Source organism: Macrotis lagotis, chromosome 1 (assembly GCF_037893015.1).
Source record: "Macrotis lagotis isolate mMagLag1 chromosome 1, bilby.v1.9.chrom.fasta, whole genome shotgun sequence".
Classification (NCBI taxonomy): Eukaryota; Metazoa; Chordata; class Mammalia; order Peramelemorphia; family Peramelidae; genus Macrotis; species Macrotis lagotis.
Window position 1 is genome coordinate 151437037 of NC_133658.1, and position 23516 is coordinate 151460552.

Consider the following 23516-nt stretch of genomic DNA (forward strand, 5'->3'; position numbering starts at 1 on the left):
GCTCTCACCTGTGCCTCCAAGGAGCTGTGGCAGGTACAGTGGACACCCCTGGTGGCCCGTCTTGGCAGATAGGCTAAACCAGATTGAGGGTAGTAGCCCATCAGCGAATTAGGGGGTGTGAACATTTCCTTGACTAAATGGGCAGAGAACAATTTGTTCCAAGGACCATGATGAGTGCTGAGCACTCAATCGTGCATTGCATTACTTAGGGGCACCTTTTGTCTTGCCACTGGACTTCAGTGACTCTAGGAGAAAGAGAGAGAGGTTGAAGACTTTGTCCAAGTCTGTCTCACTTAATTCCAGCTTACCATGAGTTAAGATATCACTCCACGATGTCCCTGGTCCTTTTCAAAAACACAGGGCAATACAACTATGATTTCAATTATCTACATAAATTCTATGATTCTCATTGTGTTCCTTAGGACAGCTATGAAGCTATTTTTTCTGGTTTTGGATTTACATAGTTCCTCTCCTTTGGAGAACTCAGATACTTGTTAATTAAACTAACTTATTTACTTATTGCCCTGCTTACCAGAACAGGACATAAGCACTACCTAGCTGCCAGATTTTCTCTAAGCATACTAATGGGTTTCCTGGGGAAGCAAAGAAGTATATTCCTCATCTCAGTCCTCATCACAAAATTGTTTTCACTGTTCTTTGGAAAAGAGAAATAGGAAAATATTTTCAAAATGTTCTGAATTCTAACGAGAAAACTCATTCCTTTAATGGCCACTCACCTTTCCTAAATAGATAATGTGTCAGCAGTTTCTGTTAATCTATCTAAGCCAATTGGGGAAATAAATAGTGCTCCCTGGATGCCACTGACAAAGGCATAGATGGGCATAAGGAAAAGAGGGGAAGGAAGAAAGAAGATTGAGAGATAAAAGGAGGAATGATAGTAGTATGTGGTTTCCATGGCTGAGGAATTCCTCCCCTGGCAGCCAATCTACTGTGGCTTCCTTTGCCTGAGCAGGTTGATCTTCAGAACAAGTCTGCCAAAGCCTTTCCAGCTTGGAACGGCTTGGAAGAGTTTTTGCACTGGTGCCACAGACTTTGAGAACCCGGGTGACTCAAGTGAGGCCCTAGAGGGGACTTTGTTAGCAGTTTTCAGTTGTAGAAGTACTGACAAAAAGAAGCCAGAAGGTGCCTGAGCCCCCTTCCAAGCTTGCTCTGCTTGTGATTGAAAACCAAAACATTCCGCTTTTATTTCCTCCAAATCTTCTCACACTGATTTACATGAGGTGACACCAGAACCAAACTGGGATGAAGAAGAAAGAGCTTCCTTTCCTAGAAGACCCCTGTCTATTCAATTGGTACCTGGGATGATGATGATTGCTGCTATACCCAGGTCAACTTTGAGGTAGAACCTTCACCAGAAAAGCTTTCTGCCTCATGCTGTTTATGAATGGCAAAGGGAACACTGCTCTTTTGCCATTGAAGACAAAGGCAAAGGAGAGGTCCTTGATATCCAAAGTCAGCCCCTCCCTGCTTGCATCTAGACCAACTTCTCCCTCCTCTCTCCCAAGGGACTCCTCAGCTTCCTTCCTCACTGGCCCTTGACCCTGTTGGGCTAACTTGATGAAAACCCTTATAGAAGCTGAGGGAAACAGCAGCAACTCACATTTCAAACTTGTCTAGATATTACATAAGCCTGAACTTTGGAGGCATGATGGTAGAACCAGAGGTGAGTGGACAGACATTGCTTAGTGGGAGTAAGAACATGCTCACAACAAAAGTTAACAGCCTCTAGAGATAGAGAAGTAGTTTAAACACTGGAGATCCTCGCCAAAGGGGGAACGGTGAGTTGTCTCTCCTTGGAAGTCTTCAGGCAGAGGCTAGACTAGTAGAAGTTGGGTTTTTATAATACAGGTCCTCTTCCCATTGGGGTTGAGTTCACCTTCCCTCTCTGCAGCTCTGTGGTTCTGCGTCTTGTTAATGAGTAACTGTATTCCCCTAATGGGTGACTGATAGGAGCTTATCTGCTTTTATTGGCTAGTGGTACACTGCCCATGTGGACTTTGGCAATTACAACCTGGGTCGGCTTGCAAACAACAAAGGAGCAAACATTGAACGGTGATAGGCCCATACAGAAATCATGGGGCCATGCCCTGCCTGTCCACCCTATCTTTTTACTGGTATACATTGAGTTGCCATGTTGGCTGAGAAGACCAGAAGGCCATTCTTGCATTTTGGTTTTAAAGAATAAAGATTAATACTGCCCTGGAATAGAGACATTTTCTGGTCTCATGGTAACTCATGAGAGTTATACAGGATCTGTACTGGATCCAGGTGTAAAGCATCCTCTTCTTCACCTTCCTAGCTCCTTGTTTCTAGTCTTGGCCTTGATGTAGATAGCTCCTAGTTAAAAAAAAAAAAAAAGAAACAACTACCTAAACCTATACAGTTCCCTATATGTCCTAGTTCTTTGGGACACTGAGAAGGTAAGTAACCTATTTGACTAGGGTCACATCAACCAGTATATGTCAGAGGGAGAGCTGACCCATCAGGTTGACACCCAGTCCAACTCTATCCACTTGACAAACCTGCCCTTTCCTGTACTGGGAGACTCTCTTGTCTTGCCTCTCTCCTGTCTCTCTCCCTTTCTGACTGACAAAGGGATATGATACTGTTGCCCTGCTTCAGTTTCCCTTCTGTAAGGAGAGACATGAATCTCTGTGCTTGTACTTTTTCTTAAGATACTCTGAGACTAAATAAAACATAAATTGTTCTGCATTCCAAAGACAAAAGGAGTCAGCTAGAAAGAGCTATTATAAAGATGAAAGGGGCCTCCCCAAGGGGAATTTGGGTGGGTGACCCTGTTACTTTGAAATTATCTGGAAAGCAGAAGGAATATAATCTTCCTCATCCCTGGCACACCTTAATTACAGGGTAGGAGGAAAGTTGGAACTCTGAAAAACAAAGTCTGCCCATCCCAAGAGCAAATAATAGTGAGAATGGTCCCTTTGCCCTTTTCCCTCTAGAATTAAACCATTCCAGTTGCTGAGCAGAACCAGAGCTACCTCATCTTGCCTGGGGGGTGGGCTAGGGTAGAAGACTGTGAAGGAGCAGAATCCAAGACTCCAGAAAGATCAGGCCAGTAGACTTGGTTAGAGGCAAGTTTGGTTTCTAATTGCATTTAAGAAAGGAGCTGTACCTTCTCTGATTGACCAGGAAGGCCCTCAATCCCATTCCAGTTGACCTCCCTTGATCCACCTTCTCCCATCAGTTAAGGTTAGATTTGAGCAGATTCCCCTAGTTTTTGTTTTTGTGTCTGATAACTTTGGACCCTCCTTTCATATTAGGGAGTGGGAGAGGGGAAAGAGTTCTTCTAGTTGGAAATTTAAAAGCCATTTTCATGGGTTTTAGAATTAAAAATCTGGGGGGGGTAAGCTGCCTTTTTATTATATAAGCATTTTATAAGTATTTTTTTATTCACAGAAATTGAGGGGAACACAGGGCCACTGTGTAGCAAGATGGGGGGGGTACAGTTTCTCTAAATGAATATAATCCTGGCAGATTTATATTTGGTGGATCCCTTAATTTTAAATATCCCGTGGCACAAAATTAGAAGGAAAACAAGGTACTCAAAAATTTTTTGCATTGTTTCACTGATAAAGACCTTATTTCTCAAAAAATAGGGAACTGAGCCAAACTGATAAAAATAAGCCATTTCCCAGTTGATGGCTGGTCAAAGGATATGAGCAAGCAGTTTAAAGAAGACAAAATCAAAACTATCAACAGTCACGTGAAGAATGCTCTAAATCGCTACTGATTAGAAAAATGTGAAACAACTCTTGAGATACTTCCTGGCATCTATCAGATTGGCCAACGTGGCAGAAAAGGAAAATGACGTGCTAGAAGGGATGTGGAAAAATTGGGACAGAACATTAATGCAACTGTTAGATGTGTGAGCTAATTCAGCCACTCTGGGAAAAAATGTGGGAAAACACCTAAAGCACCCATAAAACCTTGTTATGCCCCTTTGGTCCAGCAATACCACTAATTGGTCTGTATCCCAAAGAGATTAAAGGAAAAGGACTTGTTTATACACAGATCTTTATAGCAACTCTTTTTATGTTACCAAAGAAGTAGAAATTGAGGGGATGCTTCTCCAGTTGGAGAATAGGTGAACGAGTGGGATACAGTTACTTTGGTTGGTAAGAAATAGTGAGCAGGGTAGTTTCAGAAAAACCTGGAATGAACTCGTGCAAAGCGCAGTGAGCGGAGCCAGGAGATCGTTGCAGACAATAATGGCAACATTGTAAGAATGACGGACTAGGGAAGACTTGGCTAGTCCGGACCGTGATGGAAAATGCTGGCGGCTTCTGGAGGGAGAATGCATGAGCTCTGGGTGCAGACTGAAGCATCCTTTTTTAAACTTGATTTGCTTTATTTGTGTGTGTGTGTGGGGGGGGTTTGAACCTTGGCAGCTATGCGTGGCCCCACGCGGATAATGTTGATCAAACTGCTTTCTCAAGGAAAGGAGAGAAGCTGCAACTTAAAAGCTTTAAAAGATGATGGCGAATTTTTTTCCCATGTGATTGGGCGATGCTCAGTGAGCAAAGAGGTTCAAGACCCACTGGGGCCCGAGCCCGGGAGTCCACGGCTCCTGTGGCAGAAAGGAGCCTCAGGGGAAAGAGGGGCCCGAAACCTGACCGGGCTGCCCCAAACGGAGCGGGCTCGGGCGCATCATCTCCCGCCCGGCCGGCCGGGGCTGGAAGAAGGCGGGCGGAGCGCGGCGCCGGGCGCAGCTGGGCCCGGCCCGGCCCGGGACTGGGGCGGCTCCGTCCCCGGCCGCCCGGGAGGCCACACGCGCGCGGCCCCTCCCGCGCCGGGCGGCCGCGGCCCGGGGCTGACACGCAGCCCGGGGGGCGGGGCCGGGCGCTCCGCGGGGGGCGGCGCCTCGCCGCTGACGGGCGGCTTATATGGCCGGGCATGCGCGCGCCGGCGGGGGGCGGGCGAGGGGGCCGGGGGCGGGGAAGGGGCGCGTGCTGCCAGGCCGCCGGTCCGAGTGCGCAGAGCCGCCGCCGCCGCCGCCTGTCATCGCCCGCGCCCCAGGGCCCCGGGAGCCGGGCCGCCGCCGCCGCCGCGGAGCGCAGGTGAGCAGCATCCCGGGGCCGCCGCCGCCCCGGCGGGATGGGGGGATGGGGGTGCCGGAGCGGCGGCGGCCCGGGCAGCGGCGGGGGGCTCCTCCGGGCGGCTTCCCGGGCGCCCCGCGCCGCGGCCGCCGCCTTTGTGCCGGGCCGGCCCCCCGCCGGGTGCGGGCGCCGCTGCCCCTGCCCTGCCCCGGGGCCCGAACGCGGCTGGGGGGCGGGGGGCTTCCCTGCAGCGCCCCCGGGGGGCCCGACGCCCTTGGCAGGTTTGGGCTGTCGGGGCGGCGGCGCCCTCCAGAGCCCTTCGGCCCGGGCGCTGCCCCCGCCGCCCCCTCCCCCTGCTCCGCCAGCTTCTCGGGTGTTCTGCCACGGCGGCCCCCGGCCCCCCCCCCCCAGCCCGGGGGGCTTGGGATCTTCCGTGGAATCTAAGCTCATTCCGAGGTGCTTGGCAGGTGCCCGGCACACGATGCGGGCCTGGCGACTGAGCACCCGCACTGGCACGGCCCGGCCTTTATGGCCCCAGGACTTGGGCCTTAAAAATCTGTTGGTGAATTGAATGAAGGAAAGTCTCTCATCCTCCCCCAGAGCTGCAGGGGGGGAACTTGCCAAGGAGGCGAGAGGTCCCGGGCCAGCCGCTGCCAGCTGATAGAGTTGCCTAGGTGACTTCGGTAACTGGCTGCATGGTCTGGAGTGGGACTGGGGGCCTGGGAGACCTCTTCTCCGGCCTGGGGCGGGGGGCGGGATGGGGGCCGCAGGACCAACGCTGGTCTGTGGAATACGGATTATACGTGGCAAAACCCTCCTTAGGAGGACTAATTCTTTCCCCCCTCAAACAAGTACTCTTTGTTGCTTCCTGGGCTGTCAGGTTAGGGAAGGGAATGCATTCCTAGTCTGTGGAAAGCAAAAGCCCAGAGGCACCAGCAGTGTGACCTGCAGTGGAAAGAGCGCTAGAGCCCAAGAAAGGGAACCAGTCAGGTGATCTCCTGGGCCTCAGTTTCCTCCTCTGTACAAATCCTGGTTTGGACAAGGTGACCTCTGAAAAAATCTTTGTCAGTTCTAAATCTACAAATCTTTTTCAGCTCTAAATATGCAAATCTATGATCTATATGATACCTCTGTGAACCTCAGGTTCTCTTCATCTGAAAAAAAAAGGAAGGAGTTACAATGAGATGGTCTCAGGGCCTAGTATAAGGCAATGGCATTTTATCAACATATATTGAATGGACTGGTTGTTACATATCGAAGGTCCTTCAAAGGATAAATTTTATTATTTATGATCATTCGAACTCAGAACAATCCCTTGAAATAAGGCATGGGGGGTTAGACTTCGAGGAATAGGTTTCTTTTGAGTCAAGAAAGAAGAGATAGCCCAGAGTCATATGACAGTTAGTAACTAGAGCCAGGTATTCTGACTCCCCCCTGGATGACCAGTTTCTTTGTCTAATGATTTTGCCTTTGGAAATAAAACCTCTAAACTGTGCTGGATGGTTGGTTTTTGCTGTGAGAGATTTATGTCAAGGCTTCGCTTATGGGAAAGGGATAAGAAAAGAGATTGCCAGCCCTTTCCTTTAGTCAAAAGTAATGGGGACAGAAGGTGCAGGATTTCACTGGTGGAGGTTTTTTCCTTCTTCCTCAGCTCAGCATGTTTTGGTCCTCTTTCCCTGTTCCAGAGTGTGTCAAGGTAAACAGAGGGGAACATAGAGCTTCCTCAGGCAGGCAGCTGGAAGTGATAGGAGTGCACGTCTGTTTGGGAGAGGTCAGGAGAAGAGCTCCCTCAACTGAGGCCTTGAAGACAGAGAAGTGGTTTTGATTATTTGAAACCTAGAGGCACCAGATCCTAAGCCATTTGCCCATATTCACCCAGCTAGGGTTGGAGATAGGACTTGAACCCAGATCTTCCCTTCCTCAAGCCCACTGGTTTTTTTTGCTGCACCACAATGCCAGAAAAATCTATCACCCTGTAGCCAACCCAAGGATGATTGTCTCTGAATTGATCTGTGTTCTTAAGTTTTCCCAAATTATTTGTCTTTACAATATTTTTTATAATATCAGTTATTCTCCTAGTTCTGCTCACTTCATTCTTTATAAAAGTCTTCCCAAGCTTCTCTGAAACCCTCCCTTATGTCATTTCTTACAGCACAGTAATGTTCCATGACATTCAAATGCCATCATCTGTTCAGCCGATCTCCACTGGATGAGCATCCCTTTTGTTTCTAGTTCTTTTCCAACTTAAAGGGCTGCTTTCAGTAGTTTGTCTCCAGGTTCATTTCCTTTCTTTGATCTCTTGGAGATAACCTTTCCAACTCATTAGGGCCTGTTGGAGCTTGCTTTTTGCTGGCATGGTGGTCCCAGGTCACCCTCACAACAGGCTGAGGTGCACATACTTTTCATATAGAGTAAAAACTAAAAACCCAGATTGGGCAGAATGAGGGCAGTACCGTTCAGATGCCAATGAGAGCTCCAGGCAGTGGTTAAGTGTCTGAATGATTCAGAGGAGTTGGTGTGGGCTGGGCCTTCAGGGAAGACTTCCAGGGGAATTAGGGCTTGAATTTAGCCAGAAAGGTTAGGTAGGATGTGGATAGTCTGAGAGGGGTGGGTGAGGGCTGTCTCAGAAGTAGAATTTTCTCATTTATGTGGAAGGGTAGGCTGCCTCCCCCGATTGATGACTTGGCCTCTTCCTCTCTTATGTTCTCTTAAGGCCACTGGCTGACCTTCCTCCTTGAGGATGTTGGTCAACCTTTCTCACTTGGGCAGCTGAGTCAGTGGTGACCCAGGGTAAATCACCTCTGGTTTTAAAAACTGTCTCCCTGACCTCTACCATAGCCCAGTGTCTCAGAAGCATCTGCCACAGAGCTCTTGCCACCTGCTGATAAAGGAACTATCAAGAAATAGATTCTAGCACATCCCCATCTCCCATAGGAAGCTGGTTGGGTGTAGACTCTACTCTATTACCTGAAATTCTACCCACACCTTTCTTTATCTCATCCTCCTCACTTTGGAAGGATCAGTCAGCATAAGCAGTTTTATGGTGAAAGTAGAATTTAGGCCCAGGCCTTGACAAATGAACAGGATTTAAATAGGAAGAGGACAGAAAAGGGGAGGAGGGAGGATATTTCTGGTGGATCAAGGGACAAGCTGAGATATAGTCAAAAGAATTCCAGGAGAATGGACATTGGGGCATGGGTTTTTTGTCCTGGTATCCTCAACATCTCACCAAGGACCTTACACATAATAGATATTTAACAAAACACTTGATGAATTGAATTGAACATAATGTTCAGGGAATGGTGAATTAGTCCAGTTGGTCTAGAGCACAGAGGTTGTGTAGGGGATTTGTAAGTAGTACATCAAGAAAGGTAGGGTGGGTTGGGTTAGCCTTGGGTTAGGTAGGGTTAGAGAGAGTTAGCTTAGAGAGGGTTAGAGTTAGATGCATAGGGTTAAATATTGACTGCCTCAAAAGTTGATAGCCTAGAGTTCAGAAACAGCTTCCAGTTTGACTGTGTTTGATTTACAATCTTTGGTTGTCTGAATCCTCATGCAGCTTATCAGTGAGTGAATGTTACTGGAGAAAATGATGATTCTGGCTGTTCTGACTTTTCCTAAAAACAGGTTTACTTTTACCAAAACAAATACCAATCAGCCTTTCTTTTATGGAAGAAAAACATCTTTTTCCTTGGAAGGAATGACTGAGTGACCAGATTCTGCCTAGAAAGCTGCCTGATAAAAAGGCAAGAGAATTTGAGCTAAAAGCCGTGCCACTTACTTCCTGACCTCTGCTCTGAAGCCTGCTCTGGGAGAGATGGTAGTCTTTTTCTGTTAGCAGTAGGCTGCCTATGCAGTCTTTATGGAGGAGTTCGGGTTTTTTGGTTTTTGAGTTTATTTAAATATCTCCTAAAGATTCTGTGGAGCCTCAGGATTTTGGGACTGAAAGATTTGGAACTAAGGAACAATAAATGTCAATAAATTGTAAATAGAAGCACCCAAAGAATCTCAAAAATGGAGAGGGGAACCTCTAAAGATTGCTAGATCAGGGGCAGCTAGGTGGGGTAGTGGATAAAGCACAGGCCTTAGAATCAGGAGTACCTGGGTTCAAATTCACTTAATAATTACCTAGCAAGCCACTTAACCCCATTTGCCTTGCAAAAAAAAAGAAATAAAGACTACTAGATCTCCTTCCACCCCACCTCTGATAAATGAAGGTCTCAACCCTTGCCTGGAAGTCCTTCCAGGAGGGAGGAAATAACATTGTTCCCACTCCCCCTGAGGCAGTTCTATGGTCTTTCAGATTTTGAACTAATCTACTCTGGAAAGTTTCTTTTGAGCTGAGTGTGGTCTGCCTGTTGTTCCACCCTCCTGATCAAGTGAGACAAAAATATTTTATGGGCGTTCTCAGGTTCTTTGGGCTGTGTGGAGGCTGCCCATTGTGGTCCTCTTCTCTGCACCTCCTTTAGTATCCCACCTCAAAGCCTGGAAGATTGTGATTTCTTTGGTGGTACTGGAATGTGTCCACTAGTGGGACTGGGCTGCCTGCCCGTGGTGAGTTCCCCTTCTTGGAAGAACTTCAATGAAAGACTAGATGACTACTTGCTACAGAAGGAATTCTTAGTCTAGTTGAGGATGAACCAGATGAGGTCCCTTTCAAATCAGAGATCCTGGGATTCCCTGCAGTCTAAACCCTCTTCCACATAATCATTGCTAGAGTTTGTTAAATCACCAAGAACTTTACAAAGATTATCTCTTCTGTTTCTCACAACCACCTGGGTCCAGTGGCCAGATGTGAATCAAGAGGATTGGAGACAGCACTTTGAAACAATCAGGGTTAAATGATTTAGCCCAAGGTCACAAAGCTAATAAGTGTCTGGAACTGGATTTAAACTCAGGTCCTTCTTCCTTTAGAGCTTGTGCTCTATTGCAGAAGTCACACACACACACACTCTCACTCTCACTTGATTTAGAGAACTGTGCACTAAGGTAGATTTTGAACTCAGACCATACTGACTTCAAGTTCAGGACTCCTTAGCTAACTCCAAAGTGTCAGTTGAAAAGAATCAGTTGAAAAATAGCACAGTATGATGACATGGAAAGCTAGCTGGTGCAGTAGATAGAGCTCTAGGCCTGGAGTCTAGAAGACTTGAGTTCAGTGTGATCTCAGTCACTTACTAGCCTAAATTCTACCTTCACCATAAAACAGCTTATGCTGACTCTGATCCTTTCTCCAGTAACATTCACTCACTGATAAGCTGCTTGAGGATTCAGACAACCAAAGATTGTAAATCAAACCTTGGGGGACAGACACAGTCAAGCTGGAAGCTGTTTCTGAACTCTAGGCTATCAACTTTTGAGGCAAAGTTAACATTTAACCCTATGCATCTAACCCTAACCCTCTCTAAGCTAACTCTCTCTAACCCTACCTAACCCAAGGCTAACCCAACCCACCCTGGTCTCCTTATCTATAGAAGAATTTCCTCATCTATTAAAAAAAAATGTGCTGGAAAAGGAAATCATGCCTGACACAAAATAGACCCTCCCTTAGTGACTACACCTCTCTTTCCACATCATATACCAATTCTGTGCTTCCAAAACTTTACACCATCTGGACTAGCTCTGCAATCTCCCCCCCCCCCCCCCTCATTCTTTACAACTTCTTCGATTTGAAGGACTAGCCTCGTTGGTCCTTTCCACCCAACTGCCTCCCTTTCCAACTCCTTCATTTCTTCAAGGAAGTCTCCTTATATTAACTCCAGAGATGTAATCACCTGATAATCTGTTGTCTGATTACATAAATGCTTTTTTCTTGGCACCCCCCCCCCACCCAGACTGAGATCTTTGAGGGTACAGTTGAAGACTGATTCCAGCATCAGTGCACTATAATATAGCTCTCATCAATAGTGTTTGATGACTGGGCACCATGATGTTTGTATATTCCTTCTCTCTTCTCTTCCTTTTCCCCACCAACTATATATATTTTTTTCATTGCTGAACTCTTTTTTTTAATTATAAAGATTTTATTTATTTTGAGTATTACAACTTCTCCACTAATCTTACTTCACTACCCCCACCACCTACAGAAGGCAATTTGCCAGTCTTTACCTTGTTTCCATGGTATATATTGATCCAAATTAAATGTGATGAGAGAGAAATCATATCCTTAAGGAAGAAACATAAAGTATAAGAGATAGCAAGATCAGACAATAATATATCAGGGTTTTTTTTTTCTAAATTAAAGGTAATAGTCCTTGGTCTTTGTTCAAACTCCACAGTTCTTTCTCTGGATAGAGATGGTATTCTTCATTGCAGAGAGCTCCAAATTGTCCCTGATTGGTCAACTATATATATTAAGGTTTTTTGCAAGGCAAATGGGGTTAAGTGACTTGCCCAAGGCCACACAGCTAGTGTCTGGGGCCGGATTTGAATTCAGGTACTCCTAACTCCAGGGTCAGTGCTCTATCCACTGTGCCACCTAGCCGCCCCCCAACTATATTTTTTTAAAACAACATTCCAACCCCTACTTGGCTTCAGAATTCTTGAGTTCAGAGGGTAGGTAAAAGTAATCTTGAAATTAATTATATAGATATCAAGAACAGCTAATCTGCCTCTCAGCCTACCCTTTGATAGACTTCTAAGGTCATAATTATGCTGTTGTGAAAAGTGGCCCTGAACTTGGGAACTTAGACACTTTGTCGTTCCCTCTTCCTAACTTCCCTATTGCTGTGGAGATTATTACCCCGTTTGCCCACTCACCAAAACCAAGGTGTCATCCTTGATCCCTCAATCTCACCTCCCATATCTAATCATTTACCAAGTTCAGTCAATTATATCTTTGTATCATCTCTCCAACAAGCCCCTTTTCTTCTCTTGCACTGTCTGCCGCCACTATGGTATAGGCTCTAATCACCTCATTGCTGCATTATTACCCTGTATGCTTGGAGGGTCTCCATACCCCAAATCTCTCCCACTCTGGTCTGTCCTTCACTAGCAAAGTGGTCTACCCAAAGCACAGCTCCCACCACATTTCTCTCTACTCAGTAAACTTCAATGACTCCCTATTACCCTCAGGATCAGATATAAAACATTCTGTGTATCTTTTAGAGCTCCTCATCACCTGACCTATGCATTCTTACCCCCTCCTCATACTTGATGGTCCAGCTCCACCATCCTCTTTGCTGTCCCTTGCCCAAGACCCTTCCTCAATCTTCTGACCAACCATTTCCCATCACTGGATCCTTGTCTCCATCTTCTGGCTTCAATCAGGTCGCAATTAATACCCCACTTTCTACAGGAAGACTTCCTAAGCCTCCTTCTGTGATTATCTCCAATCTATTTATCCTGTTTGAATTTGTTCCTTGAGGGCAGAGATCACCAGCACTCAGTACAGTTCCTGGTTTTGTGTTTAATAATCACAATAACAATGAACTGTGAATATATGACAATAAATATGAATTATAACTAATACAAAGGCACCCTCAAGGACATTATAGAATAAATATATTTAAATTATGTTAAGTAGCATTAAATTATTGATCAATTATTAAATACCACGCTAATGAATCTTACTCTGTATTTATAAGTTTATTTTTTATTTATTATTTTAATTTAATCATTTAAAATAATAGAATATAATTTAAGATTCATTAGCGTGATATTTAATAATTGATCAATAATATGTCAGTTAATGATGATATGATAATAATTTATTGTTATTATTGTAGTAACTAAGATGTGTATGCCGTTTACTCTTTGCTAGACACTATACTAAACACTATACTAAACACTTGACAATTATTTCTCTTTTGGATTTTTTGTTTTGTGGGTTTTTTTGGAGAAGCAATGGGGGTTAAGTGATTTGTTCTCAGTCACACAGCTAATGAGTGTAATGTGTCTCAGACTGGGTTCAAACTCAGGTCTTCTGGTCTTCAATACCAGTGCTCTATCACAAGCTGCCCTGACAATTATTATCTCATTGGCACCTCAAAACTGCCCTCGGAGATAGTGATTTGGCTGCAGTGATTTGGTTTCTCACCATTGATAGGACTCTACCTTCCTTGGGGCCATTTTGAATACTATGTGAAATAGTGCCTCATTTAAAATTTAAACCCAGAAAGGAAATTATATCTCAATTTACAGATGAAGAGACTGATCCCCAGGGTCCTCGAGATAATAAGGAGGAGCACTTTCTTAGGTCTCCTCAAACTCCAAATCTCTTTACTTTTTTCCCAGCCCCTGCTGGAAGCCTGGGAAGGAGAGGGCTCACTTCCCTGCCTCTCTCAGACCAATGTTTAAAAGTGCTTTGACAGAGAAGGTCCCTGCTATCCCAGTAAAACTTGTGGTTGTTGTTACTTCATAAAGAGCTCACATCTGCTTACTTCAGTTGGGGTTTCCCCAACTGTCTCCTCTTCAGAGAAGTTCTTGAAGGTGGGACTATTTTCACTTTTGTCTTCCTATGGCTTCTTATCTTTATTCTCTTCCACCTCTGTGCAGTCCACCCATGTTTTGTCTTGCTAGCCATGCCTAGTAACTGGTTTTGGTTTATGCTCTAAGAAGGAGCAAAGGCAGCAGAGATTCATTGAACACCTATCATGTGCAGAGCATGCCTTAAGTATGAGATCTTGTTGGTCAAACCTAGTGTTTTGGCTTCTTGGCTGCAGCTGTTAGGATACTTTTTGGTCCACTGTTCACACACACACACACACACGCACACACACACACACACACACACACACACACACACACACACACAGAATTTTATTGATAGCTTTTGTTGTTATATCACCTTCCTTTTCCAAATTTATCTTTCCCCTCCCTAAAGATTCATCTGTAAAAAAGAGGATAAAAAATTATTCAACAGCATATGAGCTGAATATGACAGGGTTGATACTCCTTCCTCACCCTCTCCCTAAAAAATAAAGGGAGGTACATTTTCTCCTTTCTTCAAGGTCAGATTTGATCATTATAATTAGGTATCTTGTCATTCATTTATTTATTTTTCTAGCTATTTAGTTTTTTCTATTTATATTTCTATTTATAATTTTCTATTTCTACTTTATATATATTTCTCTATATATTTCCATTTATATTTTTCTATATTGTATTTATTCCTATTTATATTTATATGATTATTTACTTAAATTTGCATAAAGTTTATTTCCCTAAGTCTTCCCATGTTTTTCCACCTTCTTAGACTTGTTTTTTCCTACCCATTACCTCTCTGAACCACAATTTGGTTAGTCAGTTGATGACATATTTGCTTGGCTACTACACTGATATAAACATTTTGGCATCTTTGTTCTCTTTTAGTAGTGGGCTCTGTAGGCCAAAGGACATGGATGTTTTAGTTACTTTCTTTGCATTTGTTTAGTCATTTCTGTTAGTCCAATTCTTCATGACCCCATTTAGGGTTCTCTTGGCAGAGATATAGGAGGGTTTTGCCTTTTCCTTCTCTAGCTCATTTTATACATGAGGAAACCAGGGCCAACAAGGTCAAGTGACGTGCCCAGTGTCAATGCCCAGCGAGTTAATGTCTGAGTCCACACTTGAACTCAGTTCTTCCTGACTCCAGACCCTTGGGCTTCTAGTCACTGTTACCAACTCACCACTCCTCTTTGTTTGCCTCCTTCCAGATTTTGCATACCTTGCCTTTCCATAATGACAACCAATTTTCATCCCCATTAACAATGTATTAGGGTATCTTTTGTTATCTATAGTTTACTGAATGTGAGGTGAAATCTCAAAGCTGTTTTGATTATTATTTAATCTGAATGTTATTTCTCAGTATTTTTCATGGCCTTTTAACAGCCTACTTAGTTAATGAATTATTCTTCTGCTATGCCTTGCCTTTTTGTGATTCTGTTCATCCTTTCTTGCTTTGCCCTGTGATTTCTGGGTTCCCTGTGACTACTACTCATTGCCAGTCTTCAAATTCAGCCCTGCCCTCTGCCCTGTAACTGCTTCCCTGGTGGTCCAGGGGTGACACATAGAATCATAGACCATTGAATATTGGGGGTTTTTTTGCAAAGCAATTGGGTTAAGTGACTTGCCTAAGGTCACACAGTTAGATAATTATTGTGTCTGAGTTCATATTTGAACTCAGGTCCTGTTGAGTCCAAGGCTAGTGCTTTATCCACTGTGCCACCTAGCTGCCCCATTTGAATATTGAAGCTAAAAAGGACTTGAAAAGTCAACTAATTTCACCTTTGCATTTATAAAGGGGGAAATTGAGGCCCAGAGATCATCTAGTTCAAACCTTTTATGTTTTTTTTTTATGTTTTTTTTTTTGCAAGGCAATGGGGTTAAGTGGCTTGCCCAAGGTCACACAGCTAGGTGTGTAGCTAGCCGCCACCCCAAACCTTTTATTTTACAGATGTGGGATCTGAGGTCTCAAGTTAAGTGACTTGCCCAGAATCATGGAAGAAGTAAGTGACTTGGGCGGCTAGGTGGGACAGTGAATAGAGCACCTGCCCTGGAGTCAGGAGTACCTAAGTTTAAATCCTGCCTCAGACACTTAATAATTACCTAGCTGTGTGGCCTTGGGCAAGCCACTTAACCCCATTGCCTTACAAAAAAAAAAAACCTAAAAAAAAATGACGCAACTGAGATTCAGATTCATGTGCTCTGCCTCCATAAACAGTATTCTTCTCACTGCATCAAGTGAGATAATATTCATAGAGTGCTTAGCTGACAGCAGGTGCCTAATAAAAACTGTTCTCTTCCCCTCTATCCTAGTACTCTACTAGTACTAGTACACCTTGTCATTATCTTGTCATTCTGGCATCAGGGATCAGTCACATGGTTGACTATTCTGTTCCTTCTAATTTGACCAAAACTCAGGTGTGCCCTCCATTATTCAGGGCTCTGGTTGCCAAGGTCACCCTGCTCTTGACATTATCCTTCCCATATAGCAAGTTGCTGCTATTTGGGAAGGTGAAAAGAGTTGGAGAAAAACCATGGAATTTTGTAAGCAGACCTAGAAAAAAAGATTGTCAGAAAAGAGATAAAAACGATTCCTTGGCTCCAGCTGCAGGGATCACTGTCAGAATCTAGTGTTTCCCCCTCCCCACTATCACACAGTGGCTAGTACATTGAAGGTGTTGGAGATTAATATTGCTTTAGTTCTTCCACAATTAGAAAACTGACTTCCATGCATATTCCCTCAGACTATTCCTTTTCTCCTAGTCAAATATATAGCCAATATTACCCCACCCTACACAGTGCTGATAATTCCTTGGTCCCTTATGGGAAGGGAGAGCCTTATTGACTACTGTGAAGGTTTTATTGATCCTTTTTGTTTGAACAAAGCAGTCATTTCCAGATATATCCCTCCCCCTTGGCTTTTCTTCTCCAACCCAGTGAACTTTCTTTTGGATCAAAGACCAAGGAAAACATAAAACCAGTTAAACAAAACCAACCATATTTTGATGTTATATATGACATTACACACCCATTGTTCCCCACCTCTCCAACAAAAGAGGCTAGTACATTTCCTTTATCCTTTCCTAATCCAGGACTGGCCATAGATAGCATTCAACTTTGGGATTTTTTGGGGGGGGGGTTGCAAAGCAATGGGGTTAAGTGACTTGCCCCAAGGCCACACAGCTAGGTAATTATTAAGTGTTTGAGGCTGCATTTGAACTCAGGTACTCCTGACTCCAGGGTTGGTGCTCTATCCACTGCGCCACCTAGCTGCCCTGGGATTTTTTTTAGTCCTTCCTATCTACATTGTTGCTGTCATTGTGAAGCATATTAAAAATCTTTTTTCCTTTCTTTTGAAATATTAAGAAATATTTTCCTTTAAAGTCCTTTCTCAAGTTCTGGGAAAATTACTTGAAAAGGTAGGTGATAAGTTATTGTTTTGTTGTTTCTGACTTCATTTTGTCATTTGTGACTTCATTTGGGATTTTCTTGGCAAAGATACTGGAGGTTCTCCAACTCATTTTACAGATAAGTAAACTGAGACTTGCCCAGGATCACTTTTTTTAAAAGTGTCTTATGTACTACATAATTTTGCTATCTCTAATATTTTATTTTCTCCTCAAGGTTATGATTTCTTTCCCAACACATTCTGATTAATGTATAGGATGAAGACAATGGAAAGGTTATCAGACTGCCTTCTGTGGGGGGATGGGGGAGAGAAGGGAGAGTAGAGGAAAATTTGTAAAATTCAAAACCTTACAGAAAATTATAGGTAGAAACTACTACTGTGTATATAATTGGAAAACAAATGAAATATTAATAAAAAATGAAAGAGGTAAGTGTTCAAGTCCTTCAGGACAGTCAAAGAATGGAGTCGCTTATTTGTAGAATAGCCAGGAGGCCAGTGCACTGAATGGGTCATTTTGAAAAGTATAGGAAAACTGGAAAGATAGGAGGGGGTTAGGTTGTGAATTTGAATGCCAAACAGTATTTTGTATTTGCTCTTGGAAGCAATAGGGAGCCACTGGAGTTTATTGAGTAAGGGAGTGACATGGTTGGATCTGAGCTTTAGGAAAATCACTTCACTGCCTGAATAGAGGATGGTTTGAAGTGGGGAGAGACTTGAAGCTGATTCACCAGCAGTGTATTGAAATAGTCCTAATGTGAGATGATGAGGACCTGTATCAAAGTGATGGCAATATCAGAGGAGAGAAGTGGGCATATTTGAGAGATGTTGCAAAACTGAAATCTAGGGGTGGCTAGGTGGCGCAGTGGAAAGAGCACTGGCCTTGGAGTCAGGAGTACCTGAGTTCAAATCCGGCCTCAGACACTTAATAATTACCTAGCTTTGTGGCCTTGGGCAAGCCACTTAACCCCATTGCCTTGCAAAAACCTAAAAAAACCAAAAACAAAACTGAAATCTATAGGCCTTAGAAATAGCTTCAATATAGAGAATGAGAGTTAGTAAGGAATACAGGATGACTCCTAAGTTGTGAACCTGAGGTACTGGAATGATGGAGTTACCCTTTACAGCAATAGGGAAAGTAGGAATGGGGAAAGGTTAGGGAGAGAGAGAGAGAGAGAGAGAGAGAGAGAGAGAGTTAGTTCTGTTTTAGTTTCCTACTAGAATTTCACTTCAAAATGTCTGAAAGGTAGTTGGAGATAGGAGATTGGAGATCAGTAGAAAGACTGGGGCAGATAGGTAGATTAGAGAACCATCTGCATAAAGATAGTAATTAAATCTGTGAGAGCTGATGAAAGATAAGTAGTAGACTGGGAGAAGAGAAAAGAGCCCAGGGCAGACTCCAAAGGAATGATCTAGAGGAGGATCCAGCATAGGAGACAGAAAAGAAACAGATAAGAGAAGAAACAAAAGAGAGTGGTGTCCCAAAAACCTACTGAGAAGAGAGAGTCAAGGAGAATAAAATGATCAACAGTGTCAAGCTGCAGAGAGGTTAAGAAAGATAAGGATAGGATCAAAAAGGCCTGGAGAAAAGGACTTTGGATTTGGCAAGTAGGGGATCATTAATAACTTTGGACAGAGCAGTTTCAGTGTAATGATAAGTATCAGTTGGTTTATTCCTTGATCAGTTGTTGAGAGTTGAACTGAAAGATGACAATGAAATCACAAAATGAAATAATAGAGGAAAAGGCACAGAACAGAGCCTTTGGAGAACACCTACAAATAGTGACCTGGTTGAAGGTCCAGTAAAAGAGACTGAGAAGAAGCAGTCAGATAGGTAGGAGAACCACCAAGAGAGAGAGCAGAAGTTGATCTGACAATGTCAAAGGCTGCAGAGAGTTGAAAAAAGATGAGAATTTTTGTTAATAGATCATTATTTGTAATAAGAATTCTAGCTACCTCCCTCCCCATCCCTGCTATGGGGTAGGAAAGATAAAAACAAGAAAAAAAGTGGTTGATAATTGGATGAAAAAAAAGATCATTTGTAGAGAACAATTTCAGTTGAATAATGAGGTTAGAAGCCAGATTGCAGAAAGTTATAAGAAAGTGAGCAGTTAGGAAGTAGTGGCATTAAGTGTTAATCTCTTTCTCAAGGAGTATAATTAAGAAAGGTAAGAGAGAGATAGGACAATAATAATGAAAGGAAGTTGAGCTCAGGAATCAAGTGATTGGTTGTAAAAGACATAGAAATGTTTCTGGCACCAAGAAAAAAGCTATTTGATAGAATTAGGGCTACGGCCCTGACCCCATCTAATATTTAAGAGAATAATATGTGCAGGTCACATTGAATTTGCTGGTTAGTCTCTCTGCTTCAAGTGTTTCATCACTCTAGTTCATCCTTCACTCAGTTTTCAAATTATCTTCATAAATCGCATGTTTCCCTCCTCTTCATAGCCTGACCTCTACCTGCCTTTCCAGCCGTCCTATAGCTTATTCTCATTCACATATTTTATAGACTTCGTGATCCTGGCCTCCTTGTTAAGTCCTATCACTATCAGTCCATTCAGACTGGCTAACCAAGCCTGGAATTCTCTCCCTCTTCATCTCCTCACCTCTCCCCAGCTTCCTTGGAGTCTCACTATCAATAGAAAACTTTCCCCAGACCTAGTGTCTCTGTGATTATCTCCATTCCATTCTGCTATTATCTTGTTGGTACGTAGTTATTTGGATGCTTACTTTCCCCATTAGAATCTGAGCTCTTGAAAGAAATGGACTGGTTTTGCCTTTCTTTGTATCTCAAGTACTCAGTCCAGTCACTGACACATTTTATTGTTATTCAGTCGTGTCTGAATCTTCATGACCCCATTTAGAGTTTTTCTTGGCAGAGATACTGGAGCAGTTTGCAGTTCCTTCAACTCATTTTATAGATGAGGAAATTGAGACAGTCAGGGTTAAGTCACTTGCCCAGAGTCACACAACTAGGAATGGTCTGAAGCCAGTTTGATCTCAGGGAGATGAGTCTTCTTGACTACAGGCCTAGCACTGTGCCACCTAGCTGACCTCCCTGACACATAGTAGGCCCATAATAAGAGTTCGTTGATTGATTGATTGATACATAGACCAAATAAATAAAAGTTTCTACCTTCAAAGAGGGACAGAAAGGTTTGGTCAGCTAGTGGCTATTTTTCAATTTGAAATCTGAAAATGATCATTTAGTTTCTTGAGTACAGGGACTGTTTTTCCTCCCATCTGTGTATACCCATCTATCCATGCATAGTAGGTTCCTAGTAGATACTTGTTGGCTTTTACTGAGGGGAGCCAACAAAGCTGCTCACTGGTGAATAACCTGATGCTTTACTGAGATCATGATCAGTTGGGTGGGAATGGGCTGCCTAGCCCACCATGCTTGATCTTCCTGGAGGGGATATTTCAGCTCTGAATCTTGGGTTGTTGGGAATCTTATATTGCTCTTCTTGGCCCTGGCTTGGTCTTGAAACAACAAAGGAAAAGATGAGTATCTCTTCTTTCACTGCTTCCCCTCTCCTGGCTTCTTTTAGTGCTTAGCGTCTTTTGATGACTTTTTATGTTGCTAAGATGCTTGGCAGAATTTCCTGGAGCAATGGTTCTTTCTTTCCACCCTTAGGGCCCATCTCTCTTTTCTCCTTTTCCCTGTCCCTCTATTTAAATTGTTTGTATACCTACAAGGATAGTTCTTCCCAACTCCTCATCTTCCTAACCTTGAAAAGCCCTTGAGCTGGTTAACAGCCCTGCCTGGCCAAAACCTAACTTCAGGTTGGGTCTCTGCACTGCTATATCTTCACCCTTTCTCTCCCTGCCCCTCCCCCCCTCCCCACCAGCACTACTTGTGTGTACTTAGCAGGTAAAGGGCTGTTAACTTTTGAGTAGCAGGGAGGGAAACTCATAGTTTTTGTGAACAGTGAAGATTTCCAGAAACTGCTTGTATGTCTGGAGTTTTTCACTTTTATCTTCAGCAACCAGGACAGTGAAAGCACCATTTTAAGCAAGAATATGAACAACTAAAAATACCCTATACTCCAAGGTCAGAAAATGGGCCATCAACTCTAGCATCCCCCTCCCTTTGAGCTTTCTCCCTTTGGATCATTTCCTTCTCCCATCTCTCACCCACTGACTTGTTCTACATTCTAATCTAGGGCCTTCAGAAGCAATTGCATTTTCCCCCACCTCCACTGAATTTCATAACTTGGGTTCTGAGAGGCAGGCTCAGTATATTTTCCTATTACTAGACAAGGAACACCCAGGAGTCAGAGAATGAATGGGCTAGAATCCAGATTTTTTTTAACTCCTTCTTTCCCAAGCATCTCCCCAGAGGTCTCCTCTATATCATTTAACCAAATAACTAAATACCAAATACAACTAAATACCATCTTATTAGACAAATGAAAATAAACTCCACTTCCCAGAAAATTATTCAAGGGAACATAAACTGGTATGTGATGACTTACTGTGTAATGTAATACTGGGGGGAAAATTAAAGGAAGGATACTCTTATTCATGTAAGCTTAAAAATCTTCTAGTCTCCTTAAAGAATAATAATAGCCATAACTGGTTAGAATGCTTACTATTATGTATTGCATCTGCCCCTTTTCACTACTCTGGTTTGCATCCTGATTATCCCTTGCCTCGACTAAATGGTTTCTCTGCATCCCATCTCTCCCCATCTTCCACTATAAGTCAGTTCTGTGTACATCCTTCCCCTGCTTAAAAGCAGGTAAAAATAAGGGAAAAAAATAGTTGATAATTGGGTGAAAAAAGATCATTGTATTAGCTCCCCTCAGCCTGTAGGATCCCAGCTTTCTGTCCACTGCAGATCTGATAAACACTCCATTTATGCCTTTATACAAATAATTTTTTAAAATAGTCAACCACACAAGAATTATGGAGCATTCCACTTTCTTCCAAGCTGATATTAAATCTTTAATTGATTTCTAACATTTAAACAATTCTGAATTCTTCTAATTGTTCTTTTGTCTGGCCCCCATTTCTCCATTCTTTCCACAAGAATAGTATGAGATACTTTATCAGGTACATTCCTAAAACCTAGATTAACTATATCTGTGGCAATCCCTGGGATCGTTTTGTTTAGTAATCTTATATGCACAAAAGAAAATGGTTAGTCCAGAATAACCAATGAAAAAGCCATGCTAGATATTTGCTATTACTTTTTTATGTTCATTAGTTATCTTTTTAATGATGTGCTCTATAATTTTGCCAGGATTTGAAGTCCATGTCTTTCCTCTAGTACTCACTGCATTTATAAAATAATTTTTGACACTTAAAAAACCCTCTTGATTTCTTCCAGGGATTCTAGTTTAATTGAGTTTTTCTCAGAAGCTTTGCTCGCACATGATTTAGGGTCACTCTCTTCTTTAGGGTTTCTGACCTAAGCCTCTAAGTCCTCATAAGATTCTCTTTTTTTCCTCCTTATTCTTCTAGCCTTAGTTCCTAACTTAAGACTTCTATAAGGGCAGGATCTGCACACTTTTGAAGGCTATATCTGTCCTTAGGCCCATTCTCCTGCTGCTTTCTCAGGCATTAAGTTATTTAGGGCTCTTGGGATAGCTCAGGGTGGGCACCTGCAAGCTTCCAGCATGCCTGCAGTGGTATGATGCCAGACTACCACCACAGATTTCATGATCCAGGTTTGGATCTGGGAACAAGACACATCCTTTGATTGGAGGTCCTGTGGACTGGAGCTGCTGGACTCCATCCCAGAAGGCAGGTTGTCTTTTGTACTTGTTCCTTGTTCCATAGATAATCTAGATAGATAACTCCTCCATTTCTCCTTGTGGTGGATTGCCACTCACAGTTATAAGTCCCACAATAGTTGTTTGCCCTAGTCCCCCACTCCTATATACAAGTCCCCTTCTCTGTCTGCATTGGATTTCTGGACTATGAGTGATAGGATTGCTAGTTGGCATCTGATCCCCCTCTCAGTACCCAAGCAGGCCTTTCTCCCCAAACTGGGATTTCTTCTTCCCCTGGTGCATATCAACAGGCAGTCCTCCTTTGTGTTCTTGCATTGATATGTTTCCTGGGGTCTGCTCCTGTCTAGGTCCTTAAGTCCCCAAAACTCTGTCTCCCTATAATGACTTGGGATAGAAAAATGACTCATGGGGTTTTTTTCCTCTTGAATTTCTCAGTCAGAAGTTGGTATGGTACCTTTTCTAGATCTTAGTGAGTAGTTGTTGGGGGGGAAAGCTGGACTGTATTGCTTCCTCCTCTTCTGCCATCTTATTCTGTCTCCTCATTGGCCCTATAATTTACAGAATCCCTTTTTTTCTTCCTTCCCTCCTTCCTTTCCTCTGTTTTCCTCCTTTTATTTTATTTATTTATATATTTAGGTTTTTGCAAGGCAAATGGGGTTAAGTGGCTTGCCCAAGGCCACACAGCTAGGTAATTATTAAGTGTCTGAGACTGGATTTGAACCCAGGTACTCCTGACTCCAAGGTCGGTGCTTTATCCACTACGCCACCTAGCTGCCCCCCCCCTTTCTCCTTTTAACAGAGAGTTTTGCTCTTCTCTCTTCCTAAGGGTGCCTCATTTATACTCAACCGTCTTTCCAAAATGGAGAC

The 23516-nt window shown here is 43.3% G+C and overlaps 1 protein-coding gene across 2 annotated transcripts in view; it reads left to right on the forward strand.

Annotated features, from left to right (window-relative positions):
- The first annotated feature begins 5062 nt into the window (after positions 1–5062).
- SLC39A14 (solute carrier family 39 member 14) overlaps positions 5063–23516 on the forward strand; it is a 51989-nt gene continuing 33535 nt past the window's right edge. For both annotated transcript variants that reach the window (XM_074209139.1, XM_074209141.1), the window contains exon 1: positions 5063–5099. The gene's annotated coding sequence lies outside the window, so the exon portion shown is untranslated. The remainder of the gene's footprint in view (positions 5100–23516) is intronic.